Source organism: Phascolarctos cinereus, unplaced genomic scaffold (genome assembly GCF_003287225.1).
Source record: "Phascolarctos cinereus isolate Bilbo 61053 unplaced genomic scaffold, phaCin_HiC Scaffold_3;HRSCAF=262, whole genome shotgun sequence".
Taxonomy (NCBI): domain Eukaryota; kingdom Metazoa; phylum Chordata; class Mammalia; order Diprotodontia; family Phascolarctidae; genus Phascolarctos; species Phascolarctos cinereus.
In genome coordinates this window covers 36,504,323-36,519,858 of record NW_027555736.1, presented here as the reverse complement: position 1 = coordinate 36,519,858, position 15,536 = coordinate 36,504,323, and the positions used below count along the sequence as shown (strand labels likewise).

At 36.2% G+C, this 15,536-nt stretch overlaps 1 long non-coding RNA gene across 1 annotated transcript in view; it reads left to right on the top strand.

Annotated features, from left to right (window-relative positions):
• LOC144456249 (uncharacterized) overlaps nt 1-15,536 on the top strand; it is a 37,914-nt gene extending 22,378 nt beyond the window's left edge. The window contains exons 2-3 of the long non-coding RNA XR_013485168.1: nt 11,207-11,362; nt 15,201-15,536. This is a non-coding gene — a long non-coding RNA (uncharacterized LOC144456249). The remainder of the gene's footprint in view (nt 1-11,206; nt 11,363-15,200) is intronic.

Below are 15,536 nucleotides of genomic sequence, written 5' to 3'. Positions count from 1 at the left end.
CTATATGTACACATTCATATTAAAAATATTTTCACATTAGTCATGTTGTAAAGAAGAATTAGAAACAGTGGAAGGAAACATGAAAAAGAAGAACCAACAAAAAAGGTAGCAAATAGTATGATTCAATCTGCATGCAGATAGGCATCTTTTCAATTTCCAATTCTTGGCCACCATAAAAGAGCTGCTATAAATATTTTTGTACATATGGGTCCTTTTCCAATTGTTATGATCTCTTTGGGATAAAGACCTAGAAGTAGTATTGCTGAATCAAAGGGTATGTACAGTTTTATAGTCCTTTGGGCAAAGTGTTGCTCTCCAGAATAGTTGGATCAGTTCACAACTCCACAAACAATGCATTAGTGTTCCAATTTCCCCACATCTTCTCCAAAACTTATCATTTTCTTGTTTTTTAATGTGAGCCAATCTGATAGGAATGATATGGTACCTCAGAGTTGTTTTGATTTGCATTTCTCTACTCAATAGTGATTTAGAGCATTTTTTTATATGACTATAGATAGCTTTCATCTTCATCTGAAAACTGCCTGTTCATATCTTTTGACCATTTATCAATTGGGGAGTGACTTGTATTCTTATAATTTTGGCTTAATTCTCTATATATTTTAGAAATGAGGCCTTTATCGGAGAAACTGGTTGTAAAAATTCTTTTCCAGTTTTCTCCCTTCCTTCTAATCTTAGTTGCATTGGCTTTGTTTGGGCAAAAACTTTTCAATTTAATGTAATCAAAGTTATTCATTTTGCATTTTTTAATGTTCTCTCTCTCCTGTTTGGTCATGAATTCTTCTGTTCTCCATAAATCTGATAGGTAAACTATTGCTTGCTCTCCCAGTTTGCTTACAGTATCAGCCTTTACATCTAAATCATGAGCCCATTTTGACTTTATTTTGGTATGTGGTATAAGATATTGATCTATGCCTAGTTTCTGCCATACTCTTTTCCAGTTTTCCCAGCAGTTTTTTTTCAAAAAGTAAGTTCTTATCCTGGAAGCTGGGGTCTTTGGGTTTATCAAATAATAGATTACTATAGTCATTGACTACTGTGTCTTGCATACTCAACCTATTCCACTGATCCACCACTCTATTTCTTAACCAGTACCACAGCTTAGTCCATCTTAAGAGAGCTAATTGTTAAATTCTAAGTATGGCCATTTATACCTTGGACATCTGACAAATACCACAAATCAGGGTTTGATTTATTGTTTTATTTATTTGTTTTATTTATTGAAAAAGTGATGAAAAAAATCTTAACAGTGCAGTTCAACTTAAAAGTGTGACAGGTATATTTTTTTCTGGGAAGCCAATTTTTAAACATTTAAATTCTGCTTCCACACTTAACCCCTTGTGTACTTTTGGGAAGAAATCTTTCAGAGATTTTCTTCTGTTATTTTCTTCAGTCTAGTTCCCCTGAGACAGCAAGCAGCACGCCCCAGGGCTAGCTGGGTCAGGAGGTAGTCTTGGCCTCAGTCACAGGAACTTTCACTCCCCAGACTTTGTCAGAAGTCAGGTTCTGAGCCAGGGAAGATTAAGAGAATCTCTGCTAATAAGAACTCCAACACCAACTGGCCTGCTGATATCGGTCCCTGGGTGAGAAGGAATCAGCACATGCCCGGTGAGTACAGAAGCAGTGGGGCAGGAACACTGATGGCTGTGGGCACTTAAAGGAGGGTGGAGTTCTTGGTTTAGGTTCTAAGCTACAGGGAAGAACTGAAGGAGCATCTGAGGCCAGAGACACTATCTCGAATACCCCAGGATTAGAGGTGATTACAATAACAAACTGCTATAAATTTTTAAAAAAATGATCAGGCCTAGGAAAAAGAACCCAACCATAGAAAGTTACTTTGGGAATAAAGAGAAATGGGGTTCATCTTCAGACTAGGACATTGAAGCCAAAAAATAAGCTTCTCCCACCCCAAAAAGTAAGGTCAAAGAGTTACCTGCACAAAATAAATTCATAGAAGAATTTTTTAAAAAGACTTTAAAAATCAAATGAGAAAGATTGAGAAAAAAAATTTTAAAGAAAATTTTAAAATCCCAGAAAAAAACATGATTATGAAATGAAAGTCAACCATCATTACATGGTGGGTCACAGGAACAGAGTTCTGTGATGGGAAGAGGTTCTACAGTCTTTGATTCACTTAAGGTATAGAGGCACAACAGTGTAGTAATTGTGTTGTTAAAGGTTTGCTTGATCATTTCAACCTGCATTGTGAACTTCTGACTCACAAGCTAGAAGAGACAATTCTGAAAAATCTGATCTTATCTAAATTCATTACACATATCATATCAATTAATATGAAAATCATAATTCCCTTCACAGTAGAAGTAGAAAAAATCCACTGATTACCACCTGAAATAGGTTGTATGAGGAAAACCTATAGGAATATTATAGTTAGATTCTGAAACCACTAGCTCAAGGAGAAAATATTACAAGCAATGAGAAAAAAAAATCCAAATATGGCAGAGCCACAATTAGAATTACACAAGATCTGGCAGTGATGACACCTAATGACCACAGGTCTTGCAACACTGTACATTGAAGAGCAAAAGAACTGAGGTTATAGCTGAAAATATCATGCCCTGCAATGTTAAGCATAATCTTGAATTAAAATAAAATGGATATTCAATGAATTGCCAGAGTTTCAGAATTTTGTTGCAAAAAGACTTGAAATCAGAAAATTTGACATACGGGTTCCAACAAAAGGAAAGGGAGAGGTAGAATGGGGTAAATTATCTCACATAAAAGGGGAAAGAAAAAGTTTTCGCAGTGGAGGGGATTAGGGGGCAGGAAAAGGAGAGCAATGAACCTTACTATCATCAGAACTGACTCAAAGAGGGAATAATATACACGCTCAGTTGGGTATAGAAATCTATCTTACCTTACAGAAAAGCAGGAGGGGGAAGGGATAAGAGAAAAGGGGGGAGGGGCAAAGGGTAGGGAAGGAAGAGTGGTGGAGGCAGAAGCTAAACCCTTTTGAGGAGGGACAGGGTGGAAGGTGAGTGAGACTAGAATAAATGGGTTGAACAGAATAGAGGGGAAGTACAGTTAGCAATAGTAACTGTGAAAAAATTTTTGAAGCAAATTTCTTTGATAAAAGCCTCATTTCTCAAACATATAGGGAACTGAGTCAAATTTGTAAAACAAGAGCCATTCTCCAATTACTAAATCATCAAAAGATGTGATCAGTTTTCAGATGAAGCAATCAAAGCTGTCTGTAGCTACATGAAAAAAAATACTCTAACTCACTATTTATTGGAGAAATGCAAATTGAAACAATTCTGAGGTACTACCTCATATCTATTAGATTGGCTAATAGGACAGAAAAGATAAATGACAGATATTGAAAGAGATGTGGGGAAAATGAGACATTAATGCACTATTGGTGGAGTTGTGAACTGATTCAACCATTATGTAGGGCGACTGGGAACTAAGCCCAAAGGACTATAAAACTGTACATACCTTTTGAGCTAGCAATGACACTAGGTCTGTATCCCAAAGGAGATAAAAAAAAAAACTAAAAAGAAAAATAATCTATATGGACAAATATATTTATAGCAGCTCATTTCTGGGGGCAAAGAATTAGAAATTGAGGGGATTCCCATTAATTGGGGAATGGCTGAGCAAATTGTGGCATGTAATTGTGATGGAATACCATTATATTATAAGAAATAATGAGCAGGATGCTCTCAGAAAAACCTGGAAAGATTTACATTGGCTGATGCAAAGATGTACTGTTTACTATGTACAAAGTAACAGCAATATTAAAAGATGATCAGCTGTGAATGCCTTAGCTATTCCCAGGAATACAATGATCTGAGACAACTCTGAAGGACTTATGATGAAAAATGCTCCCTATCTCCAGAGAAAGAACTGATCATGTCTGAAAACATGTGGAAGCATACTTTTTTAAAACTTTATTTATTTTTTCTTGAGTTTTTTTGTCTATGTTTTCTTTCACAACATGACTATTAAGGGTATGTTTTGCACGACTACACATGTATAACCTATACTGAACTGCTTGCCTTCTCAATTAGGGGATTGGAAGGGAGAAAGGGAGAGAATTTGGAACTCAAAGTTTTAAAAACAAATGTTAAAATTGTTTTGACTTATAACTGGGGAAAATAAAAAGAAAATATTAAAAGAAAAGAAATGGCAAGAATAAAAATGTAATAAATTAAAATAGAAAAAAACCATGCTGAAAGACAACATGGACTTTGAAATAATATCAGTAACTTACACAAATTAAATGTCATATTATATACATATTTAAAGGAAAAGCTAAATAAGTTTCACACAGTAAAACTATTATACTTAGATCCTTAGTGTACCCTTTTCGTCCCAAGATAAATGATAAAAAGAAAACAGAAAAGAAATCAGGAAGAAAGAAAGAAAAAAATTAGTGACCTAATAATAATCTTAGAAAAGTTATATATGATATATTTCTGATCATTAATGAATGGGAATAAAAATTTCTATGTATAGCAATTTACTAAAAAACATTAAAGGAAATGCAAAAAAAAATATTAAACACATCCTTTACTGATCTAAGTGCAATAAGTCTTTGTGGAGAGACATTGGAGAAAGAATTCAAAGTTTTAGCAAGTTTCAACTGATGTCTTCTGTTTCTTATTTCATCATAATGATCCCCGATATCCTTCCTTCTCCCAGTTCCAGGGAGTCATTCCACATAACAAATAATATTTTTTAAAGAGGAAAAAACCTCAACACAATTAATCAATACTTTGAAAAAGCCTGATAGCATGTGTAATGTGTCGAGTCTGTGCAGAAGCTTTTCAGTTTCAATTAATCAAAATTATGTATTTTATCATTAGTGATTGACTCTATCCCTTGTTTGATTACGAAGACATCTCCTGGGGCAGCTAGGTGGTGCAGTGGATACAGCACCGGCCCTGAGGTCAGGAGAACCTGAGTTCAAATCTGGCCTCAGACCAAACACTTGACATTTACTAGCTGTGTGACCCTGGGCAAGTCACTTAACCCCAATTGACTAGAAAGAAAGAAAGAAAGAAAGAAAGAAAGAAAGAAAGGAAGGAAGGAAGAAAGAAAAAATAAGTGAATGAATAAATGAATAAATAAATGAATGAATAAATAAATGAATGAATGAATGAATGAATGAATAAATAAATGAATAAATAAATAAAGGCACTAGAAAGAGAGTGGAAAAAAAGACATCTCCTGCCCATAATTGTGAGAGCTATATGATCTGTTTCTATTCCAGTTCTTTTATGTATTAAGGTCACATATCCATTCAGAATGTATTGTCGAATATGGTAGAAGATGCTGGTGTAAGCTTAATTTCTACTAGATTGTCTTCCAATTTTCTCAATACTTTTCTCCAAATAAGGAGTTTTTCTCTAAGTATTTTATGTTTTCTATTTTATCAGTCCCTGGGCTATTGAGTTTCACTGTGTCTGATTCTCCCTTCATCTAGTCTATTTCTTTGATCTGGATCTCTTGTTTAAACCAATACCCGATGGTTTTGATGATTGCTTCTTTATAATATAATTTGAGGTCTGGAAGTGTTAATTCTCCTCCATTGCTACTTCTTTTCATCATTTCCCTTGATATTCTATTTATTTTGTTTTCCCAAATGAATTTTGGTATTATATTACCAGGTTTTATAAAATATTCTCTTGGTAATATGATTGCTACAGCATTAAAAGTACAGATTAACTTTTGAACTATTTCATTTTTTATGATACGGTCATGGTCTAATGATTAACACTGAACATTCCTCCAGCTATTCAAGTTGCTCTTACTTCCTAATTAAATCTGTACAAGTGTTTGTTTGCTTTGGTAGGTTAATCCCCAGATATTTAATGCATTTTTAGTTATTTGGAATGGGATTTCCCTTTCTATTTTTGCTTCTTGTGTTTTATTATTATTTATATGGAAATGATGTTCATTTTTGAAGATTTGTTTTGTTGCCTGCAATTTTGCTGAACCTATTAACTGTCTTGATTATTATCTTTGCTTATTCTCTTGGATTTTTTTAAGTATACCATCATATCATATGCAAAGAGAAATAATTTTATTTCCTCTCTACCTATCTTTATGCCTTTAATTCCTTTCTTGTCTTGTTGTTGCTAGCATTACCAAAGCAATATCAAATAATAATGGGCCAAGCGGGAATCCTTGCTTTACTCCTTTATTTATTAAGAATGCTTCTGTCATATCTCCATTGCACGTGCTGATTGCTTTTGGTTTTAGATAGATGCTTTAAAAAAAATTTTTTTAAAGATCTCTCTATGCCTAAACTCTGTAGAGCTTTTAGAATAAAAGACTGCTGCACTCTCTCAAAAGCTATTTTTACACCTATTGAGATAACCATGTGGTGTGGGGTGTTTGGGGTTTTCGTATGATTAATTATAGTATTTCTAGTGCTGAACCACCCTTATAGTCCTGTTATAAATCCTATTTGGTTATAATGAGTGATTTATTAGATAAATTGATATAGAGTGCTTGACAAGATTTTGTTGAAAATTTTTTGAGTAAATATTCATTAATGATATTGGTCTATAGCTTTCCTTCTGCATCTTACCTTTCCTTGGGTTAGATATTAGGATTATATTCTCTCCGAAAAGTATTATCGTAGGGTATTTTCTTTCTCAGTTTTTGAGAATAATTTGCAAAGTATTAGTACCAATTGTTCTTTAAAAGTTTGATGGGATTCTCCTGTGAACCCATCAAGATTAGAATGTTTGTTTGTTTGTTTGTTTTACCTTTGCTAGTTTCTTTATTGGCCGCTAGGTGGCACAGTGGATAGAATTCCAGGCCTGACGTCAAGAAGACTCAACTTCCCGAGTTCAAATCTGGCCTCAGATACTTACTAACTGTGTGACCTTGGGCAATTCATCAAAGCCTCAGTTCCTCATCTTTAAAATGAGCTAGTGAAACCAATGGCAAACCACTCCAGTATGTTTGCCAAGAAAACCCCAAATGGGCCAACATGGCAGTGTTAATGTAGGAATTCAACTGACTTCTCCCAAATCGCCCTCCAAATAACTTTAAATTAATCCATTAAAACTAGTTCTAGAGCCACAAAACCAACAAAAGAAGCCAATGATATAATATTCCAGTCCAAGACAACTTAGAAGGTAGCCAGGAAGGTCTGTCTCACTGGAATAAGAGGGGAGCTCCATCTAGGACATGATGTACCAGGCAATCTAGGAGCAAGGCTCAAACCCCGGAATAAGCCTGCAGCCTGGCATAAGTAAGCAGTGGAGCCCTGAGACTCAGCTCAATGCAACAGTGGTGCTGGAGTCGCAGAAAATCATCTGTGAGGTCTTGAGCCCTAGCATAAGCCAGAAGTGATTTCTGGAACACTTAGCCATACATGGCAACAGTGGTTGGAAATTAATCAAAAGAAGATTAAAGGGGACCCTTACTTGGCACTGGGTGCAGGACTCTATTGCATTGCCCAAACAAGCATCCCAGTCCCAGTACCAAGGCAAAAAAAGAGAACTAGTACACTAGAACTCCCACACACAAGGGAGTTGGGATCTTGTCACAGTTTCAGGGACAAAATAGTGCTTGTAGCTGTTCACAGATCAGAAAACAGGCCAACAGGTCAGTGACCACACCTCTCCTTAGATCATGCCACTTCAGAAAAACTGAAAACTTACAGACACTGAAAATAACAGAACAAAAAAAAAATCCTGAAGCTTTAGACAGTGTCCCCTTCACCTTAGGAGCAGAGCCCAATTTTAACATAAAGTTGAAGATTAAGAAATAGACTGGAAAAAATGAGTAAGCAATAAAAAAAAAAAACTGACCATAAAAAATTACTATGGTAACAATAAAGAGCAAAACACAAACTTAGAAGAGGGCAACAATGTCAAAATGGCTACATACAAAACCTCAAAGAAAATAGTGAATTGGTTTTAGACCCAAAAAGAATTCATGTAAGAACTCAAACAAAGTTTTAGAAGTCAAATAAGAGAGGTAGAGGAAAATTAGGAAGAGAAATTACAGTGATACAAGATAATAATGATAAAAGAGTCAACAACTTGGTAAAGGAAGCATAAAAATACAGAAGAAAATAACACATCTAACATCAGAATAGGTCAAATGATAAAAGAGGCACAAAAATCCACTAAAGAGAAGAATCTATTAAAAATCAGATCTGGCCAAATGGAAAGTGATGTACAAGAGTTCACCAAAGACAATTCCTGCAAAAGCAGAATTGGCCACATAGAAAAAAATATACAAAATTCAGTGAAGGAAAGCATTCCTTAAAAAATAGAATTGGCCAAAAGAGGTTTAAAAAAGCTCGCAGAAGAAAAAAAAATTCTTAAAAATTAGAATTGGGTGTCAACTAGCGACTCCATGAGACATCAATAAACAAAAGAAGCAAAAGAATAAAATATTAGAGAAAAGTGTGAAATGTCCCATTGGAAAAACAACTGACCAGGAAAATAGACTGTGTAAAGATAATTTAAGAATTATTTGTCTTCCTGAGAGTCATCTGTACTGACTTCCAGAACCAGAGGGTAAAATAGATATTGAAAGAATCTTCTGATCACCTCTTGAAAGAGATCCTTAAATGAAACCTCCCAGTAATAATTTAGCCAAATTCCAGAATTTCCAGGCCAAGTAGAAAATATTGCAAGCAGCCAGAAAGAAACAGTTCAAACATCATGAAGCCATAGATAGGATCAAAGAAGATTTAATAGCTAAGATATTAAAGGATCACAGTGCTTAGAACATGATATCCAATGGGGCAAAGGAGCTAGGATTATAACCAAGAAACACCTACCCAGCAAAAGCGAACATAATCCTTCAGGGGGGAAAATGTACATTCACTGAAATTGAGGACTTTCAAGCATTCATGATAAAAAGACCAGAGCTGAATAGGAAATTCAACTTTCAAATACAAAACTGAAAGGAAGCATACAAAGGAAAACAGGAAAGAGAAATCATGAGGGATTCAATAAGGTTAAATTGTTTACATTCCTACATGGGAAGATGATACTTGTAACTCCTAAGAACTTTATCGTTATTACGGTGGTTAGAAGGAGTATACATAAACCAAAGGCACAGGTGTTAGTTGAATATGATGGGATGATATCTAAAAATATAATATTAAAGGATAAGAAAAAGGAATACATTGAGAGAGGGGAAAGGTAGAATGGGGTAAGTTATCACACATAAAAGAGGCACAAAAAAGCTTTTAAGTGAAGGAGAAGGCAGAGAGGGAAGGTAGTTCTTGAAGATTACCCATTAGAATTGGCTCGAAGAAGGAATAACACGCACATTAAATTTGGTATAAAAAGTTATCTTACCATATAGAAAAGTAGGAAGGAAAGGGAAGAGAAACAGGGGCTGCTAGAAGAGAAGGTGCTTAGAAAAGTCAGTGTACAGAAGAAAAACACTTTTGAGTAGGACAGAGTGAAAGAAGAGAGAGACACAGAGAGACAGAGAGAAGGATAAACAGGAAGAAAATATAATGGAGGGAAATCCACAGTAATCATAACTGTGAAAAAATTTACAGCAAGTTTCTCTAACAAAGGCCTCATTTCTCAAACATATGGAGAACCAAGTCAAATTTGTAAGAATACAAGTCATTCCTTAATTGATAAAAGGCAAAGAATATGAACAGGCAGTTTTCAGATGAAGTAATCACATAGTCATATAAAAATCTTCTAAATCACTATTGATTAGAGGAATGCAAATTAAAACAACTCTGAAGTACCACCTTACACCTATAAGATTGGCTAATATGACAGAAAAGGAAAAAGACAAATGTTCAAGAGGATGTGTGAATATTGAGATATTAATGCACTGTTGGTGGAGTTGTGAAGTGATTCAACCATTCTGGAGAGCAATTTGAAACTGTGCCCAAAGAGCTATAAAACTGTGCATACGTTTTGACCCGGCAATATCACTACTAGATCTGTATCCCACAGAGATAAAGAACAAAAAGGGAAAGGATCTATATGTGCAAAAACATTTATAGCAGCTCTTTTTTGTGTTGGCAAAGAAATTGAAATTGAGGGAATGCCCATTGATTGGGGAATCATTACGCAAGTTGTGGTATATGATTGTGATGAAATATTCTTGTGCTATAAGAAATGACTAGCAAGATACTCTCAGAAAAACCTGGAAAGACTTACATGAACTGACTCAAAGTGAAATGAGCAGAACCAGGGTAACATTTTACACAGTAATAGCAACATTGTACAATGATCAACTATAACTCACTTAGCCATCCTCGACATTACAATGATCCAAGACAGTTCCAAAGGACTTATGATGAAAATTGCTATCCACCTCCACAGAAAGAACTGGTGGATGAATACTATAGATAAAAACATACTCTAAAAAAAAATATTGTTTTCCTGGCATTTTTTTTCTCTGTTTTCTTTCACAATATGACTAATATAGAAATGTGTTTTGCATGACTGCACATACATAACCTCTATTGCATTGTCTGCTTTCTCAATGAGGGGAAAGGAGAGCAAATGAGGGGAAAATTTTGGAATTATTTTTTTTAAAAAAATAAATGTTAAATATTGTCTTCATATGTGTTTGGAAAAAATAAAATATTAAAAAATAAAGTATGTAAAAAGGATTGAAGGAAATTAAGAAGAAAGCATAGGGAAGCAGCAGAATCATTTTGAAAGTAACAGAGAATTTACTATAAACATCTGCTATATACAGGATGTGTGACCCCGAAGTCAAAGCTTCTCAGTACTCCTCAGGTAACTCCCTAAGTCGATTAATCGCAGCAGAGAGTCAAGCGTTCACTGATAAAGGAAATTTTCTCCTGTTGGAGCTCCCTATATCAATGAACTCACAGATTCAGTCTCTCTGTTAAAAGTGATTACTTAGGATAGGGTGGCATTGCAGCCAACCTAGGACTGCATGGAGGGCTTCTGAGACAGCCAGAAAAATCATGCCAAGGCAGTAAGCCCATGACCCAGTCTCCAGTGTGTAGTCACTCTCCAAGCTCAGCCCCTTGTCTGGGCACCACTCGATGCTGTAAGTGCTATGTGAGGATTCCAGGGCAATGTGAAGATGTCCTCCTCCTACCTACCCTTATATCTAGCTCTTTTGGTGTAAGACAGAGACTGCAGAAGGGGGTAAATTTAGGTCAATGGGACAACTGTTTATCTTGACAGAACTGAGAGTGGAAACCTGCCTCTGCTGAACTGAGCTTCTCTTACAGGAGGGGACTTTTCCATCCACCTGTATTCCACGACCATCACACTTCCTCAAGCTTGTTATCGCTTGATCCAGAACATGATCCGGGACAACTGACTTATTGGGCCTGCTTTCCCAGGTCCAAGGGTGGCATTTCCCATGAAGATGTGAAGATCTTGGAGTTAGTGATGATGTTTTTGCCTTACTTTGTGTCACCAGTACTTTGCACAATTCCTGACACATAGTTGATGCTTAAAAAATGGTTGTTTGCTGAGAATAAGAAGGCTTTTGAATTAGTAGTACAAAATAGTGCTCCAAAAGGTTACTCCCTCCATAGTGTCTCCAGACATATCTTCCAGATTATGTCAGACTCCTTGAAAGATATAACAACAGAAATAACTTTTAGGGGCGATGCATCCTCACCTAAGTATTTAACCCTTTCATGGAAGAAAGCCAGGAAGAATTCTTCCTGTTTGAAGGTTATCCAACTATTTATTTTGAAGTTGCATCAAGATTTGAGTCATTACACAACTTCCTGGACAAGATACTATTTGACTGTATTTCAAATTTCATAAGTTTGTGTCTGGTTTAGGTAAAATAATATTGCACCATCTCTAAAGCTTGCTTTCCCAAATCCTACAAGTACTGTAAGGTCAGTTCTCTAAAAGGTGGTGAACTAGTTCATTTCTCATGATTCTGAGAGGAAACATAAGGATTTGGGGTCTCATGATATTGTTGCACATGAGCCCCCACTGGTATGCTTATCAAGGATCATTAGCCAGTTGCCTTATTTAGTTTTTAGAAAGGGAATTTACTAATCAGGTAGAGCAAGGACATTTGTTCTAGAAATACCTTCCCAGAATGGAGGTACACTCTTCCTTTGCATGCACTTCCTTTCTTCATTTGCAAAGTGAGGATAATAATAGCCAACTTACCTAGTTCCACAGGCTATTGTAAGTATCAAAGCAAAAATGCCTGTAACATGCTTTACACATCTTAATATGCTATATAAATATTTGTTAGAATGATTATTGTTAAATTACACATGACAATTCCTATTGCAACAGGTTTCATGGGAGATCATATTATAAGTCTGTGGAAGAAAATTCTCTACTCTTCCTTTTTAGTGCTATCTTGCCAGAAACAATTTTTATTAATTAATAATTCTACTAATCCAAGTCTATTTCTGTTTAGAGAGATGAAAACATCAGAGACAGCCATAAATGGTGGAGCAGCAAGAAACCATTCAACCAAATTGTCTCCCACAACTACTTTAACAAATATTCATGACAACTAGATTGAGTAGTGGAGAAGAAACCCAAGAAGAAAGTACAATGGGTTAATTTTTTTTCTACCCAAAGGTCACAAATTTAGTGCACCTGCAAGTGACCAAAGCAAGAACTACAGGTTGGGCTGGTAAAGGTTTATATGCCTAGAGCAGGGGTGAGGAACCTGAGGCCTTGAGGTTATATGTGACTTTCTAGGTCCATGAGTGAAGCTTTTTGAGTGAATCCAAGTTTTACAGAATAAATCCTTTTAGTAAAGGAATTTGTTCTTTGAAGTTTGCATTCAGTCAAAAGGCAGCACTTGAGGACATAGGGGACCACATGTTGCCTTGAGGCTATAGGATCCCAGGCCTAGAGCCTTTGAAATGTCACTAAAAGAGCTTTAAATTGAAAAGGGAGAGTGAAAACTACCTATGTAGTTTTTATGTATATCTTTATTACAGAGAGTAGCTGCAGTGTAGGAAGATTAGTAGCAAAAAATCTTGAAACTGACAGAAGGCAAAATCTATGGAAGGATCCCACAATAAAATACATTATCTCTAAAAATTTGTTCCAGCGTATGGTAATCAAGCAAAGGCAATTATGGATTCTCTTGCAAGGAGGGAAATTTGACCTTTTTGGTATCCTCAAGACATGGTAGGATGAGATCCTTGAGTGGAATAAGAGTATACAATATTCAAAAGAAAACCAATAAAGGTCAGTTAAGGGAGGAGGGGAGGGAGAGCAGAAGCATGTGAGGAAATTCCAGAAAAAGGAAAAGCAAAGGGGAAACCATTGGAGTGAAGCTCAACAGAGGGGAAAATAAAAACAATGTTGTCACTAGAGTTACCTGGATGGAAAGAGGAAACAGCCAAGGAATTTGGGAAGAGGAGGTATGAGACAGTACTGATTGGGAACTTCAAAATCTGGACATCTGCTGGAATGCACTCTCTCTCTCTCTCTCTCTCTCTCTCTCTCTCTCTCTCTCTCTCTCTCTCTCTCCCCTCGTCCCCCCCCATCTCTCAACTGCCAGGTGACACAGTGGTTCCAGTTCTAGGAGCTAGGAATGCCTGGAATCAAATCCAGCCTCAGTCACTTACTGGCTGTGTAACCCTGGGCAATTCATTTGACTTCTATTTCTCTCCCTTTTCTCATCTGTAAAATGGAGATAATAGTAGCACCTACCTCCCAGGATTGTTATTGTGAGGCACAAATGAAATAATTATTGTAAAGCATTTAGAAAAGTGCCTGCCATGTAATAAACACTATAAAAATGTTAATTATCATTATCTCCGTCTGCTATGTCTCTCTATTTCTCTCTTTCTCTTTATTCTATCTCTCTTATCTATCTGCCTCTCTGTGTGTGTCTCTCTGCCTCTGTCTCTCTACCCTCTATCTCTGGTCTCTATTTCCTTGATACTCTGTCTCTCCTTTCTCTGTTTCTGTCTACTCCCCTCCCTAAAAAAAAATCATAAGGTCTTGACTTACCTGAATGAAAATTTCATGTTTCAAAAAGTGATATGTCAATTTTTGATCTCATTCTCACCAAAGAGAAACTAATTATGCAGGTGGAAAGGAAAGGACCATTGGAGAGTTACCATGGTATCTTAGAATTTGTGATAGAGTACTGGTTATATGCTAACAAACAGCTGAGTTACAGGGAGAACAGATTCCATAGAGTTTGGATAAAGGATAAGTAATATCCTAGGAACTCAAATTCTACAGGAGCATTAAGTCCAAGAGAGATGGAAAGCTCTTGGAATGAAATTATATAGAAAAGAAAAGAATAACAGAACCAATGAAGAAGATAAGAGGGAGGGATACACACACACACACACGCACACACACACACACACACACACACACACACACACACACATACACACACACACACCATGCAAAGACCCCAAATCTGCAGAACTGTTTTGAATGCTACTCAATGATCTGACTGGTAAGCCAAACCAGGTTTTCCATATTCTGCTCATCCCTTTGTTCTTAGGGGATGCTGTAAAAATTCTTTCCCTTCCCCCATCCTCCTAGAGCTTCCCCCAAACTGATGACGAGAAGGTAAAGGGGGAAGCAAAGAAGAGGAAAAATAGGTAATTACATGCCTGCCTTTACTTCCTTAAGAGAGTTTTTCTGCATTTCATTAATATGAAATCAGCAGTCATCCTCAGATTGGCTGCCTAAACAGTGGATATGGCGTGTAAATTCTCCCAAGGAATAGGAGCCAGAGTCAGGATAATTGCAACAATTTCTATATTCTTAATGGTATGATTTTTATTCCCTAGATTAGGAATCTGGAAGTGCTAGCTTGAGAAGGGATTAATATCACTTTGGGCACCAAACATGAAAGTAAAAATTGCTACCCTCAATGATCAACCTTGCATCGCTCCTTAGTGGTCACAGGGGATAATGCAGCCCATTTAGAGTTTAGCAGCACCATGCATATGAAAGCTATCATTTATTCTCATATTACATATTTATATCTGTAATATTCATGTATTAGAATGTTAATTTATATACTGAATTTATGGATTGACTTATATTTTATTTTATTTGTATATTTTTTCCAAAGTGCTTTACAAACATTATTATATTATATCCTTGTAAAAGCCCTGGGAGGTGGACACTGTTATTATCCCATTTGACAGATGAGGAAACTGAAACAGATAGAAATGAAGTGACTTGCCAGAGTCATAGAGCTACTAAGTGTCTGAGGCTGAATTTGAACTCATGTCTTCCTCATTGCAGGTCCAGTGTTCTATCCATTGCACCACCTATATGTTTTGATGGGAACTACAGGTTATGTGAAGGAGAGAAGAGACTTGTTTTCAGGATGGCCCCATAAAGCAGATCTAGCAAGAATGAAATTACAAGTCAAAGGCATGGTGTAAGGAAAAAAAATTCCTGACAACTACAGCTATCTCAAAGTGAAACGAGCTGTGTTGGGAGGCCCTATCATTGGACATCTTCAAGCAAAAGCTGGGGGACCCCTTTAGAATCTTTTGGGGGGTGCTTTAGATGAAATTATTTTCTTGTTCAGGTACCAATTGTTCAGGTGGTCTATAAAGTCCTCTAATTCTCTGA